Here is a 17,588-nt window from a genome sequence, read left to right on the forward strand (position 1 = left end):
GGCTGACTGCCACCCACCCAGAAAGTGTATGGGAGGCTGGTTGGCTGCCAGCCTTCCTTCCATTCCTATGAGTAATGTGAGTGCTCATGAAGGGGACATGGTTGGGTCCACCCCTTTCCCGGTTATCCCCTCTAGGCCTTTTGGCTTAGATCAAGTGTAAAAAAAGAAAGGATCTTGCGACAGATCGCATCCTGAGGCACGTTTTTTTTTGTGTGAATACTTGCACTTGGGTGACTTGTGAGCACATACTGATACATACGTTCCCTATCTGGGGACCATAAATTAAATGGATTTTTGAGAAAGGGAGCTGATTTGGAAGCTTGCTTCTGTCGCCCTATGCATTGACCCGATGTGGCAGTATCTTCGGGTAGTGAACAGTGCACCACCCCATTCCAGTGTTAAACAAGAAAGATTCTCATTTAATCCTCCGTGGGTGAGAATTTGAGTTTGAGAATTGGAGACCAAAATGATGAGTTGCACTGACTGGTTTATGAACGTCTATTCATTTAGCGTTTTAATGACCATGTTTGCACACTGATTGGTGTAAAAAAATAAAATAAAACTAAATAATAATAATCTAGCACACCTGTGCAGGTTTGACATGACATGACAGGTAGCTGTCTTGTGGGTGGTGCTGAATCCTGTTAAATGACATGAGGGTCTCATGCCTATACACAAGGGTGTGTCATTGCTGTTGCTTGACCATGCATTGGTTTCTGTGGTCAGTGAATGATAAAAACAAAATTTACCATCCATTGATGGATGGGAAATCCGCCATGAGGCATTTGTTTTTAGAAACTGCTGCTCACAACCAATGTTGCAATGGAGTGTCTCCATCTGCTGGTGGTATTGGAAAGGCATTAGTGCTATGACAGGGTCTGAAGAAGAAGAAGAAGAAGAAGAAGAAGAAGAAGAAGACGGAAAAAAATATATATAAAAAGAAAAAGAGAGAGAGAGAGAGAGACTGACTTAGTGAGCGAGTGAGTGAGAGAGTGAGAGTGAGTGAGAGTGAATGAGTGAGTGAGTGATTGAGTGAGTGAGTGAGTGAGTGAGAACAAATGAGTTAAAGCAAGTGAGTGAGAGAGATCGAATGAATGAAAGTCTGAATGACAGAAAGAAAAAAGGATGAAGAAAGAAGCATGAAGAAAAAAAAATGTATATGGAGTTGCTGACATGAGTGCAATCTACAAAGCCGTTGAGGCTGATCCTCATGGGAGGATTATTGCACCAGGACCCTTAGCACTTTTAAAATGCCATTCAATGCCACGGGCTAGATGTAAACTGCAGATGACCATGTTGTGGTAGTTACCATGGATACCCAAGTGATGTGTGAGCTAACACATAGGCCCAACAGATTCCAAGAAGGCCAGAATCACCAGCGGCACCACCATCGATTGTCAGGTCACCCGGATTCAGCAAATACCAGAGTCCAAAATGATGCAGGTTTATACTGTTAATTTTCAGTTTATCGTTACAGTTGGTGTTATTCCATGTCGGAAGGGACGCAGCTACAGCCAGTGGGGTAACTAGAGACAGGCAGGCAGCTATGTGCAACAAAGGTAGGCGTGTTGTTTTCATATGCAGATCTGAAATATTGTCTTATATGCAAGAGGAGGAGTGATGGGGGTTCAGGCAAAAGCCAGGCTATGGATTGCATTGCTAAATGCTCCATCAGAGTGCAATGGTCGCCTGTCCTTTTTTTAAGTGATGATGTGGGTTTAGCCTGTGCTGTATGTATGTATGGGTGGCTGACTGCCACCCACCCAGAAAGTGTATGGGAGGCTGGTTGGCTGCCAGCCTTCCTTCCATTCCTATGAGTAATGTGAGTGCTCATGAAGGGGACATGGTTGGGTCCACCCCTTTCCCGGTTATCCCCTCTAGGCCTTTTGGCTTAGATCAAGTGTAAAAAAAGAAAGGATCTTGCGACAGATCGCATCCTGAGGCACGTTTTTTTTTGTGTGAATACTTGCACTTGGGTGACTTGTGAGCACATACTGATACATACGTTCCCTATCTGGGGACCATAAATTAAATGGATTTTTGAGAAAGGGAGCTGATTTGGAAGCTTGCTTCTGTCGCCCTATGCATTGACCCGATGTGGCAGTATCTTCGGGTAGTGAACAGTGCACCACCCCATTCCAGTGTTAAACAAGAAAGATTCTCATTTAATCCTCCGTGGGTGAGAATTTGAGTTTGAGAATTGGAGACCAAAATGATGAGTTGCACTGACTGGTTTATGAACGTCTATTCATTTAGCGTTTTAATGACCATGTTTGCACACTGATTGGTGTAAAAAAATAAAATAAAACTAAATAATAATAATCTAGCACACCTGTGCAGGTTTGACATGACATGACAGGTAGCTGTCTTGTGGGTGGTGCTGAATCCTGTTAAATGACATGAGGGTCTCATGCCTATACACAAGGGTGTGTCATTGCTGTTGCTTGACCATGCATTGGTTTCTGTGGTCAGTGAATGATAAAAACAAAATTTACCATCCATTGATGGATGGGAAATCCGCCATGAGGCATTTGTTTTTAGAAACTGCTGCTCACAACCAATGTTGCAATGGAGTGTCTCCATCTGCTGGTGGTATTGGAAAGGCATTAGTGCTATGACAGGGTCTGAAGAAGAAGAAGAAGAAGAAGAAGAAGAAGAAGACGGAAAAAAATATATATAAAAAGAAAAAGAGAGAGAGAGAGAGAGACTGACTTAGTGAGCGAGTGAGTGAGAGAGTGAGAGTGAGTGAGAGTGAATGAGTGAGTGAGTGATTGAGTGAGTGAGTGAGTGAGTGAGTGAGAACAAATGAGTTAAAGCAAGTGAGTGAGAGAGATCGAATGAATGAAAGTCTGAATGACAGAAAGAAAAAAGGATGAAGAAAGAAGCATGAAGAAAAAAAAATGTATATGGAGTTGCTGACATGAGTGCAATCTACAAAGCCGTTGAGGCTGATCCTCATGGGAGGATTATTGCACCAGGACCCTTAGCACTTTTAAAATGCCATTCAATGCCACGGGCTAGATGTAAACTGCAGATGACCATGTTGTGGTAGTTACCATGGATACCCAAGTGATGTGTGAGCTAACACATAGGCCCAACAGATTCCAAGAAGGCCAGAATCACCAGCGGCACCACCATCGATTGTCAGGTCACCCGGATTCAGCAAATACCAGAGTCCAAAATGATGCAGGTTTATACTGTTAATTTTCAGTTTATCGTTACAGTTGGTGTTATTCCATGTCGGAAGGGACGCAGCTACAGCCAGTGGGGTAACTAGAGACAGGCAGGCAGCTATGTGCAACAAAGGTAGGCGTGTTGTTTTCATATGCAGATCTGAAATATTGTCTTATATGCAAGAGGAGGAGTGATGGGGGTTCAGGCAAAAGCCAGGCTATGGATTGCATTGCTAAATGCTCCATCAGAGTGCAATGGTCGCCTGTCCTTTTTTTAAGTGATGATGTGGGTTTAGCCTGTGCTGTATGTATGTATGGGTGGCTGACTGCCACCCACCCAGAAAGTGTATGGGAGGCTGGTTGGCTGCCAGCCTTCCTTCCATTCCTATGAGTAATGTGAGTGCTCATGAAGGGGACATGGTTGGGTCCACCCCTTTCCCGGTTATCCCCTCTAGGCCTTTTGGCTTAGATCAAGTGTAAAAAAAGAAAGGATCTTGCGACAGATCGCATCCTGAGGCACGTTTTTTTTTGTGTGAATACTTGCACTTGGGTGACTTGTGAGCACATACTGATACATACGTTCCCTATCTGGGGACCATAAATTAAATGGATTTTTGAGAAAGGGAGCTGATTTGGAAGCTTGCTTCTGTCGCCCTATGCATTGACCCGATGTGGCAGTATCTTCGGGTAGTGAACAGTGCACCACCCCATTCCAGTGTTAAACAAGAAAGATTCTCATTTAATCCTCCGTGGGTGAGAATTTGAGTTTGAGAATTGGAGACCAAAATGATGAGTTGCACTGACTGGTTTATGAACGTCTATTCATTTAGCGTTTTAATGACCATGTTTGCACACTGATTGGTGTAAAAAAATAAAATAAAACTAAATAATAATAATCTAGCACACCTGTGCAGGTTTGACATGACATGACAGGTAGCTGTCTTGTGGGTGGTGCTGAATCCTGTTAAATGACATGAGGGTCTCATGCCTATACACAAGGGTGTGTCATTGCTGTTGCTTGACCATGCATTGGTTTCTGTGGTCAGTGAATGATAAAAACAAAATTTACCATCCATTGATGGATGGGAAATCCGCCATGAGGCATTTGTTTTTAGAAACTGCTGCTCACAACCAATGTTGCAATGGAGTGTCTCCATCTGCTGGTGGTATTGGAAAGGCATTAGTGCTATGACAGGGTCTGAAGAAGAAGAAGAAGAAGAAGAAGAAGAAGAAGACGGAAAAAAATATATATAAAAAGAAAAAGAGAGAGAGAGAGAGAGACTGACTTAGTGAGCGAGTGAGAGAGAGAGTGAGAGTGAGTGAGAGTGAATGAGTGAGTGAGTGATTGAGTGAGTGAGTGAGTGAGTGAGTGAGAACAAATGAGTTAAAGCAAGTGAGTGAGAGAGATCGAATGAATGAAAGTCTGAATGACAGAAAGAAAAAAGGATGAAGAAAGAAGCATGAAGAAAAAAAAATGTATATGGAGTTGCTGACATGAGTGCAATCTACAAAGCCGTTGAGGCTGATCCTCATGGGAGGATTATTGCACCAGGACCCTTAGCACTTTTAAAATGCCATTCAATGCCACGGGCTAGATGTAAACTGCAGATGACCATGTTGTGGTAGTTACCATGGATACCCAAGTGATGTGTGAGCTAACACATAGGCCCAACAGATTCCAAGAAGGCCAGAATCACCAGCGGCACCACCATCGATTGTCAGGTCACCCGGATTCAGCAAATACCAGAGTCCAAAATGATGCAGGTTTATACTGTTAATTTTCAGTTTATCGTTACAGTTGGTGTTATTCCATGTCGGAAGGGACGCAGCTACAGCCAGTGGGGTAACTAGAGACAGGCAGGCAGCTATGTGCAACAAAGGTAGGCGTGTTGTTTTCATATGCAGATCTGAAATATTGTCTTATATGCAAGAGGAGGAGTGATGGGGGTTCAGGCAAAAGCCAGGCTATGGATTGCATTGCTAAATGCTCCATCAGAGTGCAATGGTCGCCTGTCCTTTTTTTAAGTGATGATGTGGGTTTAGCCTGTGCTGTATGTATGTATGGGTGGCTGACTGCCACCCACCCAGAAAGTGTATGGGAGGCTGGTTGGCTGCCAGCCTTCCTTCCATTCCTATGAGTAATGTGAGTGCTCATGAAGGGGACATGGTTGGGTCCACCCCTTTCCCGGTTATCCCCTCTAGGCCTTTTGGCTTAGATCAAGTGTAAAAAAAGAAAGGATCTTGCGACAGATCGCATCCTGAGGCACGTTTTTTTTTGTGTGAATACTTGCACTTGGGTGACTTGTGAGCACATACTGATACATACGTTCCCTATCTGGGGACCATAAATTAAATGGATTTTTGAGAAAGGGAGCTGATTTGGAAGCTTGCTTCTGTCGCCCTATGCATTGACCCGATGTGGCAGTATCTTCGGGTAGTGAACAGTGCACCACCCCATTCCAGTGTTAAACAAGAAAGATTCTCATTTAATCCTCCGTGGGTGAGAATTTGAGTTTGAGAATTGGAGACCAAAATGATGAGTTGCACTGACTGGTTTATGAACGTCTATTCATTTAGCGTTTTAATGACCATGTTTGCACACTGATTGGTGTAAAAAAATAAAATAAAACTAAATAATAATAATCTAGCACACCTGTGCAGGTTTGACATGACATGACAGGTAGCTGTCTTGTGGGTGGTGCTGAATCCTGTTAAATGACATGAGGGTCTCATGCCTATACACAAGGGTGTGTCATTGCTGTTGCTTGACCATGCATTGGTTTCTGTGGTCAGTGAATGATAAAAACAAAATTTACCATCCATTGATGGATGGGAAATCCGCCATGAGGCATTTGTTTTTAGAAACTGCTGCTCACAACCAATGTTGCAATGGAGTGTCTCCATCTGCTGGTGGTATTGGAAAGGCATTAGTGCTATGACAGGGTCTGAAGAAGAAGAAGAAGAAGAAGACGGAAAAAAATATATATAAAAAGAAAAAGAGAGAGAGAGAGAGAGACTGACTTAGTGAGCGAGTGAGTGAGAGAGTGAGAGTGAGTGAGAGTGAATGAGTGAGTGAGTGATTGAGTGAGTGAGTGAGTGAGTGAGAACAAATGAGTTAAAGCAAGTGAGTGAGAGAGATCGAATGAATGAAAGTCTGAATGACAGAAAGAAAAAAGGATGAAGAAAGAAGCATGAAGAAAAAAAAATGTATATGGAGTTGCTGACATGAGTGCAATCTACAAAGCCGTTGAGGCTGATCCTCATGGGAGGATTATTGCACCAGGACCCTTAGCACTTTTAAAATGCCATTCAATGCCACAGGCTAGATGTAAACTGCAGATGACCATGTTGTGGTAGTTACCATGGATACCCAAGTGATGTGTGAGCTAACACATAGGCCCAACAGATTCCAAGAAGGCCAGAATCACCAGCGGCACCACCATCGATTGTCAGGTCACCCGGATTCAGCAAATACCAGAGTCCAAAATGATGCAGGTTTATACTGTTAATTTTCAGTTTATCGTTACAGTTGGTGTTATTCCATGTCGGAAGGGACGCAGCTACAGCCAGTGGGGTAACTAGAGACAGGCAGGCAGCTATGTGCAACAAAGGTAGGCGTGTTGTTTTCATATGCAGATCTGAAATATTGTCTTATATGCAAGAGGAGGAGTGATGGGGGTTCAGGCAAAAGCCAGGCTATGGATTGCATTGCTAAATGCTCCATCAGAGTGCAATGGTCGCCTGTCCTTTTTTTAAGTGATGATGTGGGTTTAGCCTGTGCTGTATGTATGTATGGGTGGCTGACTGCCACCCACCCAGAAAGTGTATGGGAGGCTGGTTGGCTGCCAGCCTTCCTTCCATTCCTATGAGTAATGTGAGTGCTCATGAAGGGGACATGGTTGGGTCCACCCCTTTCCCGGTTATCCCCTCTAGGCCTTTTGGCTTAGATCAAGTGTAAAAAAAGAAAGGATCTTGCGACAGATCGCATCCTGAGGCACGTTTTTTTTTGTGTGAATACTTGCACTTGGGTGACTTGTGAGCACATACTGATACATACGTTCCCTATCTGGGGACCATAAATTAAATGGATTTTTGAGAAAGGGAGCTGATTTGGAAGCTTGCTTCTGTCGCCCTATGCATTGACCCGATGTGGCAGTATCTTCGGGTAGTGAACAGTGCACCACCCCATTCCAGTGTTAAACAAGAAAGATTCTCATTTAATCCTCCGTGGGTGAGAATTTGAGTTTGAGAATTGGAGACCAAAATGATGAGTTGCACTGACTGGTTTATGAACGTCTATTCATTTAGCGTTTTAATGACCATGTTTGCACACTGATTGGTGTAAAAAAATAAAATAAAACTAAATAATAATAATCTAGCACACCTGTGCAGGTTTGACATGACATGACAGGTAGCTGTCTTGTGGGTGGTGCTGAATCCTGTTAAATGACATGAGGGTCTCATGCCTATACACAAGGGTGTGTCATTGCTGTTGCTTGACCATGCATTGGTTTCTGTGGTCAGTGAATGATAAAAACAAAATTTACCATCCATTGATGGATGGGAAATCCGCCATGAGGCATTTGTTTTTAGAAACTGCTGCTCACAACCAATGTTGCAATGGAGTGTCTCCATCTGCTGGTGGTATTGGAAAGGCATTAGTGCTATGACAGGGTCTGAAGAAGAAGAAGAAGAAGAAGAAGAAGAAGAAGAAGAAGAAGAAGAAGAAGACGGAAAAAAATATATATAAAAAGAAAAAGAGAGAGAGAGAGAGAGACTGACTTAGTGAGCGAGTGAGTGAGAGAGTGAGAGTGAGTGAGAGTGAATGAGTGAGTGAGTGATTGAGTGAGTGAGTGAGTGAGTGAGTGAGAACAAATGAGTTAAAGCAAGTGAGTGAGAGAGATCGAATGAATGAAAGTCTGAATGACAGAAAGAAAAAAGGATGAAGAAAGAAGCATGAAGAAAAAAAAATGTATATGGAGTTGCTGACATGAGTGCAATCTACAAAGCCGTTGAGGCTGATCCTCATGGGAGGATTATTGCACCAGGACCCTTAGCACTTTTAAAATGCCATTCAATGCCACGGGCTAGATGTAAACTGCAGATGACCATGTTGTGGTAGTTACCATGGATACCCAAGTGATGTGTGAGCTAACACATAGGCCCAACAGATTCCAAGAAGGCCAGAATCACCAGCGGCACCACCATCGATTGTCAGGTCACCCGGATTCAGCAAATACCAGAGTCCAAAATGATGCAGGTTTATACTGTTAATTTTCAGTTTATCGTTACAGTTGGTGTTATTCCATGTCGGAAGGGACGCAGCTACAGCCAGTGGGGTAACTAGAGACAGGCAGGCAGCTATGTGCAACAAAGGTAGGCGTGTTGTTTTCATATGCAGATCTGAAATATTGTCTTATATGCAAGAGGAGGAGTGATGGGGGTTCAGGCAAAAGCCAGGCTATGGATTGCATTGCTAAATGCTCCATCAGAGTGCAATGGTCGCCTGTCCTTTTTTTAAGTGATGATGTGGGTTTAGCCTGTGCTGTATGTATGTATGGGTGGCTGACTGCCACCCACCCAGAAAGTGTATGGGAGGCTGGTTGGCTGCCAGCCTTCCTTCCATTCCTATGAGTAATGTGAGTGCTCATGAAGGGGACATGGTTGGGTCCACCCCTTTCCCGGTTATCCCCTCTAGGCCTTTTGGCTTAGATCAAGTGTAAAAAAAGAAAGGATCTTGCGACAGATCGCATCCTGAGGCACGTTTTTTTTTGTGTGAATACTTGCACTTGGGTGACTTGTGAGCACATACTGATACATACGTTCCCTATCTGGGGACCATAAATTAAATGGATTTTTGAGAAAGGGAGCTGATTTGGAAGCTTGCTTCTGTCGCCCTATGCATTGACCCGATGTGGCAGTATCTTCGGGTAGTGAACAGTGCACCACCCCATTCCAGTGTTAAACAAGAAAGATTCTCATTTAATCCTCCGTGGGTGAGAATTTGAGTTTGAGAATTGGAGACCAAAATGATGAGTTGCACTGACTGGTTTATGAACGTCTATTCATTTAGCGTTTTAATGACCATGTTTGCACACTGATTGGTGTAAAAAAATAAAATAAAACTAAATAATAATAATCTAGCACACCTGTGCAGGTTTGACATGACATGACAGGTAGCTGTCTTGTGGGTGGTGCTGAATCCTGTTAAATGACATGAGGGTCTCATGCCTATACACAAGGGTGTGTCATTGCTGTTGCTTGACCATGCATTGGTTTCTGTGGTCAGTGAATGATAAAAACAAAATTTACCATCCATTGATGGATGGGAAATCCGCCATGAGGCATTTGTTTTTAGAAACTGCTGCTCACAACCAATGTTGCAATGGAGTGTCTCCATCTGCTGGTGGTATTGGAAAGGCATTAGTGCTATGACAGGGTCTGAAGAAGAAGAAGAAGAAGAAGAAGAAGAAGAAGAAGACGGAAAAAAATATATATAAAAAGAAAAAGAGAGAGAGAGAGAGAGAGACTGACTTAGTGAGCGAGTGAGTGAGAGAGTGAGAGTGAGTGAGAGTGAATGAGTGAGTGAGTGATTGAGTGAGTGAGTGAGTGAGTGAGTGAGAACAAATGAGTTAAAGCAAGTGAGTGAGAGAGATCGAATGAATGAAAGTCTGAATGACAGAAAGAAAAAAGGATGAAGAAAGAAGCATGAAGAAAAAAAAATGTATATGGAGTTGCTGACATGAGTGCAATCTACAAAGCCGTTGAGGCTGATCCTCATGGGAGGATTATTGCACCAGGACCCTTAGCACTTTTAAAATGCCATTCAATGCCACGGGCTAGATGTAAACTGCAGATGACCATGTTGTGGTAGTTACCATGGATACCCAAGTGATGTGTGAGCTAACACATAGGCCCAACAGATTCCAAGAAGGCCAGAATCACCAGCGGCACCACCATCGATTGTCAGGTCACCCGGATTCAGCAAATACCAGAGTCCAAAATGATGCAGGTTTATACTGTTAATTTTCAGTTTATCGTTACAGTTGGTGTTATTCCATGTCGGAAGGGACGCAGCTACAGCCAGTAGGGTAACTAGAGACAGGCAGGCAGCTATGTGCAACAAAGGTAGGCGTGTTGTTTTCATATGCAGATCTGAAATATTGTCTTATATGCAAGAGGAGGAGTGATGGGGGTTCAGGCAAAAGCCAGGCTATGGATTGCATTGCTAAATGCTCCATCAGAGTGCAATGGTCGCCTGTCCTTTTTTTAAGTGATGATGTGGGTTTAGCCTGTGCTGTATGTATGTATGGGTGGCTGACTGCCACCCACCCAGAAAGTGTATGGGAGGCTGGTTGGCTGCCAGCCTTCCTTCCATTCCTATGAGTAATGTGAGTGCTCATGAAGGGGACATGGTTGGGTCCACCCCTTTCCCGGTTATCCCCTCTAGGCCTTTTGGCTTAGATCAAGTGTAAAAAAAGAAAGGATCTTGCGACAGATCGCATCCTGAGGCACGTTTTTTTTTGTGTGAATACTTGCACTTGGGTGACTTGTGAGCACATACTGATACATATGTTCCCTATCTGGGGACCATAAATTAAATGGATTTTTGAGAAAGGGAGCTGATTTGGAAGCTTGCTTCTGTCGCCCTATGCATTGACCCGATGTGGCAGTATCTTCGGGTAGTGAACAGTGCACCACCCCATTCCAGTGTTAAACAAGAAAGATTCTCATTTAATCCTCCGTGGGTGAGAATTTGAGTTTGAGAATTGGAGACCAAAATGATGAGTTGCACTGACTGGTTTATGAACGTCTATTCATTTAGCGTTTTAATGACCATGTTTGCACACTGATTGGTGTAAAAAAATAAAATAAAACTAAATAATAATAATCTAGCACACCTGTGCAGGTTTGACATGACATGACAGGTAGCTGTCTTGTGGGTGGTGCTGAATCCTGTTAAATGACATGAGGGTCTCATGCCTATACACAAGGGTGTGTCATTGCTGTTGCTTGACCATGCATTGGTTTCTGTGGTCAGTGAATGATAAAAACAAAATTTACCATCCATTGATGGATGGGAAATCCGCCATGAGGCATTTGTTTTTAGAAACTGCTGCTCACAACCAATGTTGCAATGGAGTGTCTCCATCTGCTGGTGGTATTGGAAAGGCATTAGTGCTATGACAGGGTCTGAAGAAGAAGAAGAAGAAGAAGAAGAAGAAGAAGAAGACAGAAAAAAAAATATATAAAAAGAAAAAGAGAGAGAGAGAGAGAGACTGACTTAGTGAGCGAGTGAGTGAGAGAGTGAGAGTGAGTGAGAGTGAATGAGTGAGTGAGTGATTGAGTGAGTGAGTGAGTGAGTGAGTGAGAACAAATGAGTTAAAGCAAGTGAGTGAGAGAGATCGAATGAATGAAAGTCTGAATGACAGAAAGAAAAAAGGATGAAGAAAGAAGCATGAAGAAAAAAAAATGTATATGGAGTTGCTGACATGAGTGCAATCTACAAAGCCGTTGAGGCTGATCCTCATGGGAGGATTATTGCACCAGGACCCTTAGCACTTTTAAAATGCCATTCAATGCCACGGGCTAGATGTAAACTGCAGATGACCATGTTGTGGTAGTTACCATGGATACCCAAGTGATGTGTGAGCTAACACATAGGCCCAACAGATTCCAAGAAGGCCAGAATCACCAGCGGCACCACCATCGATTGTCAGGTCACCCGGATTCAGCAAATACCAGAGTCCAAAATGATGCAGGTTTATACTGTTAATTTTCAATTTATCGTTACAGTTGGTGTTATTCCATGTCGGAAGGGACGCAGCTACAGCCAGTGGGGTAACTAGAGACAGGCAGGCAGCTATGTGCAACAAAGGTAGGCGTGTTGTTTTCATATGCAGATCTGAAATATTGTCTTATATGCAAGAGGAGGAGTGATGGGGGTTCAGGCAAAAGCCAGGCTATGGATTGCATTGCTAAATGCTCCATCAGAGTGCAATGGTCGCCTGTCCTTTTTTTAAGTGATGATGTGGGTTTAGCCTGTGCTGTATGTATGTATGGGTGGCTGACTGCCACCCACCCAGAAAGTGTATGGGAGGCTGGTTGGCTGCCAGCCTTCCTTCCATTCCTATGAGTAATGTGAGTGCTCATGAAGGGGACATGGTTGGGTCCACCCCTTTCCCGGTTATCCCCTCTAGGCCTTTTGGCTTAGATCAAGTGTAAAAAAAGAAAGGATCTTGCGACAGATCGCATCCTGAGGCACGTTTTTTTTTTGTGTGAATACTTGCACTTGGGTGACTTGTGAGCACATACTGATACATACGTTCCCTATCTGGGGACCATAAATTAAATGGATTTTTGAGAAAGGGAGCTGATTTGGAAGCTTGCTTCTGTCGCCCTATGCATTGACCCGATGTGGCAGTATCTTCGGGTAGTGAACAGTGCACCACCCCATTCCAGTGTTAAACAAGAAAGATTCTCATTTAATCCTCCGTGGGTGAGAATTTGAGTTTGAGAATTGGAGACCAAAATGATGAGTTGCACTGACTGGTTTATGAACGTCTATTCATTTAGCGTTTTAATGACCATGTTTGCACACTGATTGGTGTAAAAAAATAAAATAAAACTAAATAATAATAATCTAGCACACCTGTGCAGGTTTGACATGACATGACAGGTAGCTGTCTTGTGGGTGGTGCTGAATCCTGTTAAATGACATGAGGGTCTCATGCCTATACACAAGGGTGTGTCATTGCTGTTGCTTGACCATGCATTGGTTTCTGTGGTCAGTGAATGATAAAAACAAAATTTACCATCCATTGATGGATGGGAAATCCGCCATGAGGCATTTGTTTTTAGAAACTGCTGCTCACAACCAATGTTGCAATGGAGTGTCTCCATCTGCTGGTGGTATTGGAAAGGCATTAGTGCTATGACAGGGTCTGAAGAAGAAGAAGAAGAAGAAGAAGAAGAAGAAGAAGAAGACGGAAAAAAATATATATAAAAAGAAAAAGAGAGAGAGAGAGAGAGACTGACTTAGTGAGCGAGTGAGTGAGAGAGTGAGAGTGAGTGAGAGTGAATGAGTGAGTGAGTGATTGAGTGAGTGAGTGAGTGAGTGAGAACAAATGAGTTAAAGCAAGTGAGTGAGAGAGATCGAATGAATGAAAGTCTGAATGACAGAAAGAAAAAAGGATGAAGAAAGAAGCATGAAGAAAAAAAAATGTATATGGAGTTGCTGACATGAGTGCAATCTACAAAGCCGTTGAGGCTGATCCTCATGGGAGGATTATTGCACCAGGACCCTTAGCACTTTTAAAATGCCATTCAATGCCACGGGCTAGATGTAAACTGCAGATGACCATGTTGTGGTAGTTACCATGGATACCCAAGTGATGTGTGAGCTAACACATAGGCCCAACAGATTCCAAGAAGGCCAGAATCACCAGCGGCACCACCATCGATTGTCAGGTCACCCGGATTCAGCAAATACCAGAGTCCAAAATGATGCAGGTTTATACTGTTAATTTTCAGTTTATCGTTACAGTTGGTGTTATTCCATGTCGGAAGGGACGCAGCTACAGCCAGTGGGGTAACTAGAGACAGGCAGGCAGCTATGTGCAACAAAGGTAGGCGTGTTGTTTTCATATGCAGATCTGAAATATTGTCTTATATGCAAGAGGAGGAGTGATGGGGGTTCAGGCAAAAGCCAGGCTATGGATTGCATTGCTAAATGCTCCATCAGAGTGCAATGGTCGCCTGTCCTTTTTTTAAGTGATGATGTGGGTTTAGCCTGTGCTGTATGTATGTATGGGTGGCTGACTGCCACCCACCCAGAAAGTGTATGGGAGGCTGGTTGGCTGCCAGCCTTCCTTCCATTCCTATGAGTAATGTGAGTGCTCATGAAGGGGACATGGTTGGGTCCACCCCTTTCCCGGTTATCCCCTCTAGGCCTTTTGGCTTAGATCAAGTGTAAAAAAAGAAAGGATCTTGCGACAGATCGCATCCTGAGGCACGTTTTTTTTTGTGTGAATACTTGCACTTGGGTGACTTGTGAGCACATACTGATACATACGTTCCCTATCTGGGGACCATAAATTAAATGGATTTTTGAGAAAGGGAGCTGATTTGGAAGCTTGCTTCTGTCGCCCTATGCATTGACCCGATGTGGCAGTATCTTCGGGTAGTGAACAGTGCACCACCCCATTCCAGTGTAAAACAAGAAAGATTCTCATTTAATCCTCCGTGGGTGAGAATTTGAGTTTGAGAATTGGAGACCAAAATGATGAGTTGCACTGACTGGTTTATGAACGTCTATTCATTTAGCGTTTTAAGGACCATGTTTGCACACTGATTGGTGTAAAAAAATAAAATAAAACTAAATAATAATAATCTAGCACACCTGTGCAGGTTTGACATGACATGACAGGTAGCTGTCTTGTGGGTGGTGCTGAATCCTGTTAAATGACATGAGGGTCTCATGCCTATACACAAGGGTGTGTCATTGCTGTTGCTTGACCATGCATTGGTTTCTGTGGTCAGTGAATGATAAAAACAAAATTTACCATCCATTGATGGATGGGAAATCCGCCATGAGGCATTTGTTTTTAGAAACTGCTGCTCACAACCAATGTTGCAATGGAGTGTCTCCATCTGCTGGTGGTATTGGAAAGGCATTAGTGCTATGACAGGGTCTGAAGAAGAAGAAGAAGAAGAAGAAGAAGAAGAAGAAGAAGACGGAAAAAAATATATATAAAAAGAAAAAGAGAGAGAGAGAGAGAGACTGACTTAGTGAGCGAGTGAGTGAGAGAGTGAGAGTGAGTGAGAGTGAATGAGTGAGTGAGTGATTGAGTGAGTGAGTGAGTGAGTGAGTGAGAACAAATGAGTTAAAGCAAGTGAGTGAGAGAGATCGAATGAATGAAAGTCTGAATGACAGAAAGAAAAAAGGATGAAGAAAGAAGCATGAAGAAAAAAAAATGTATATGGAGTTGCTGACATGAGTGCAATCTACAAAGCCGTTGAGGCTGATCCTCATGGGAGGATTATTGCACCAGGACCCTTAGCACTTTTAAAATGCCATTCAATGCCACGGGCTAGATGTAAACTGCAGATGACCATGTTGTGGTAGTTACCATGGATACCCAAGTGATGTGTGAGCTAACACATAGGCCCAACAGATTCCAAGAAGGCCAGAATCACCAGCGGCACCACCATCGATTGTCAGGTCACCCGGATTCAGCAAATACCAGAGTCCAAAATGATGCAGGTTTATACTGTTAATTTTCAGTTTATCGTTACAGTTGGTGTTATTCCATGTCGGAAGGGACGCAGCTACAGCCAGTGGGGTAACTAGAGACAGGCAGGCAGCTATGTGCAACAAAGGTAGGCGTGTTGTTTTCATATGCAGATCTGAAATATTGTCTTATATGCAAGAGGAGGAGTGATGGGGGTTCAGGCAAAAGCCAGGCTATGGATTGCATTGCTAAATGCTCCATCAGAGTGCAATGGTCGCCTGTCCTTTTTTTAAGTGATGATGTGGGTTTAGCCTGTGCTGTATGTATGTATGGGTGGCTGACTGCCACCCACCCAGAAAGTGTATGGGAGGCTGGTTGGCTGCCAGCCTTCCTTCCATTCCTATGAGTAATGTGAGTGCTCATGAAGGGGACATGGTTGGGTCCACCCCTTTCCCGGTTATCCCCTCTAGGCCTTTTGGCTTAGATCAAGTGTAAAAAAAGAAAGGATCTTGCGACAGATCGCATCCTGAGGCACGTTTTTTTTTGTGTGAATACTTGCACTTGGGTGACTTGTGAGCACATACTGATACATACGTTCCCTATCTGGGGACCATAAATTAAATGGATTTTTGAGAAAGGGAGCTGATTTGGAAGCTTGCTTCTGTCGCCCTATGCATTGACCCGATGTGGCAGTATCTTCGGGTAGTGAACAGTGCACCACCCCATTCCAGTGTTAAACAAGAAAGATTCTCATTTAATCCTCCGTGGGTGAGAATTTGAGTTTGAGAATTGGAGACCAAAATGATGAGTTGCACTGACTGGTTTATGAACGTCTATTCATTTAGCGTTTTAATGACCATGTTTGCACACTGATTGGTGTAAAAAAATAAAATAAAACTAAATAATAATAATCTAGCACACCTGTGCAGGTTTGACATGACATGACAGGTAGCTGTCTTGTGGGTGGTGCTGAATCCTGTTAAATGACATGAGGGTCTCATGCCTATACACAAGGGTGTGTCATTGCTGTTGCTTGACCATGCATTGGTTTCTGTGGTCAGTGAATGATAAAAACAAAATTTACCATCCATTGATGGATGGGAAATCCGCCATGAGGCATTTGTTTTTAGAAACTGCTGCTCACAACCAATGTTGCAATGGAGTGTCTCCATCTGCTGGTGGTATTGGAAAGGCATTAGTGCTATGACAGGGTCTGAAGAAGAAGAAGAAGAAGAAGAAGACGGAAAAAAATATATATAAAAAGAAAAAGAGAGAGAGAGAGAGAGAGACTGACTTAGTGAGCGAGTGAGTGAGAGAGTGAGAGTGAGTGAGAGTGAATGAGTGAGTGAGTGATTGAGTGAGTGAGTGAGTGAGTGAGAACAAATGAGTTAAAGCAAGTGAGTGAGAGAGATCGAATGAATGAAAGTCTGAATGACAGAAAGAAAAAAGGATGAAGAAAGAAGCATGAAGAAAAAAAAATGTATATGGAGTTGCTGACATGAGTGCAATCTACAAAGCCGTTGAGGCTGATCCTCATGGGAGGATTATTGCACCAGGACCCTTAGCACTTTTAAAATGCCATTCAATGCCACGGGCTAGATGTAAACTGCAGATGACCATGTTGTGGTAGTTACCATGGATACCCAAGTGATGTGTGAGCTAACACATAGGCCCAACAGATTCCAAGAAGGCCAGAATCACCAGCGGCACCACCATCGATTGTCAGGTCACCCGGATTCAGCAAATACCAGAGTCCAAAATGATGCAGGTTTATACTGTTAATTTTCAGTTTATCGTTACAGTTGGTGTTATTCCATGTCGGAAGGGACGCAGCTACAGCCAGTGGGGTAACTAGAGACAGGCAGGCAGCTATGTGCAACAAAGGTAGGCGTGTTGTTTTCATATGCAGATCTGAAATATTGTCTTATATGCAAGAGGAGGAGTGATGGGGGTTCAGGCAAAAGCCAGGCTATGGATTGCATTGCTAAATGCTCCATCAGAGTGCAATGGTCGCCTGTCCTTTTTTTAAGTGATGATGTGGGTTTAGCCTGTGCTGTATGTATGTATGGGTGGCTGACTGCCACCCACCCAGAAAGTGTATGGGAGGCTGGTTGGCTGCCAGCCTTCCTTCCATTCCTATGAGTAATGTGAGTGCTCATGAAGGGGACATGGTTGGGTCCAC

The 17,588-nt window shown here is 43.4% G+C and overlaps 10 pseudogenes; all 10 read left to right on the forward strand.

Annotated features, from left to right (window-relative positions):
• Positions 1 to 124: 124 nt before the first annotated feature.
• On the forward strand, positions 125 to 388 carry LOC130319985 (U2 spliceosomal RNA; annotated as a pseudogene).
• Positions 389 to 1,870: 1,482 nt separating this feature from the next.
• LOC130319987 (U2 spliceosomal RNA) lies at positions 1,871 to 2,134 on the forward strand (annotated as a pseudogene).
• Positions 2,135 to 3,617: 1,483 nt separating this feature from the next.
• Positions 3,618 to 3,881, forward strand: LOC130319988 (U2 spliceosomal RNA; annotated as a pseudogene).
• A 1,483-nt stretch (positions 3,882 to 5,364) lies between these two features.
• LOC130319989 (U2 spliceosomal RNA) lies at positions 5,365 to 5,628 on the forward strand (annotated as a pseudogene).
• A 1,467-nt stretch (positions 5,629 to 7,095) lies between these two features.
• LOC130319990 (U2 spliceosomal RNA) lies at positions 7,096 to 7,359 on the forward strand (annotated as a pseudogene).
• Positions 7,360 to 8,860: 1,501 nt separating this feature from the next.
• LOC130319992 (U2 spliceosomal RNA) lies at positions 8,861 to 9,124 on the forward strand (annotated as a pseudogene).
• Positions 9,125 to 10,612: 1,488 nt separating this feature from the next.
• Positions 10,613 to 10,876, forward strand: LOC130319979 (U2 spliceosomal RNA; annotated as a pseudogene).
• A 1,486-nt stretch (positions 10,877 to 12,362) lies between these two features.
• LOC130320006 (U2 spliceosomal RNA) lies at positions 12,363 to 12,627 on the forward strand (annotated as a pseudogene).
• A 1,485-nt stretch (positions 12,628 to 14,112) lies between these two features.
• LOC130319993 (U2 spliceosomal RNA) lies at positions 14,113 to 14,376 on the forward strand (annotated as a pseudogene).
• Positions 14,377 to 15,865: 1,489 nt separating this feature from the next.
• On the forward strand, positions 15,866 to 16,129 carry LOC130319994 (U2 spliceosomal RNA; annotated as a pseudogene).
• The last annotated feature ends 1,459 nt before the right edge of the window (positions 16,130 to 17,588 follow it).

This window comes from Hyla sarda, unplaced genomic scaffold (genome assembly GCF_029499605.1).
Source record: "Hyla sarda isolate aHylSar1 unplaced genomic scaffold, aHylSar1.hap1 scaffold_2186, whole genome shotgun sequence".
Taxonomy (NCBI): Eukaryota; Metazoa; Chordata; class Amphibia; order Anura; family Hylidae; genus Hyla; species Hyla sarda.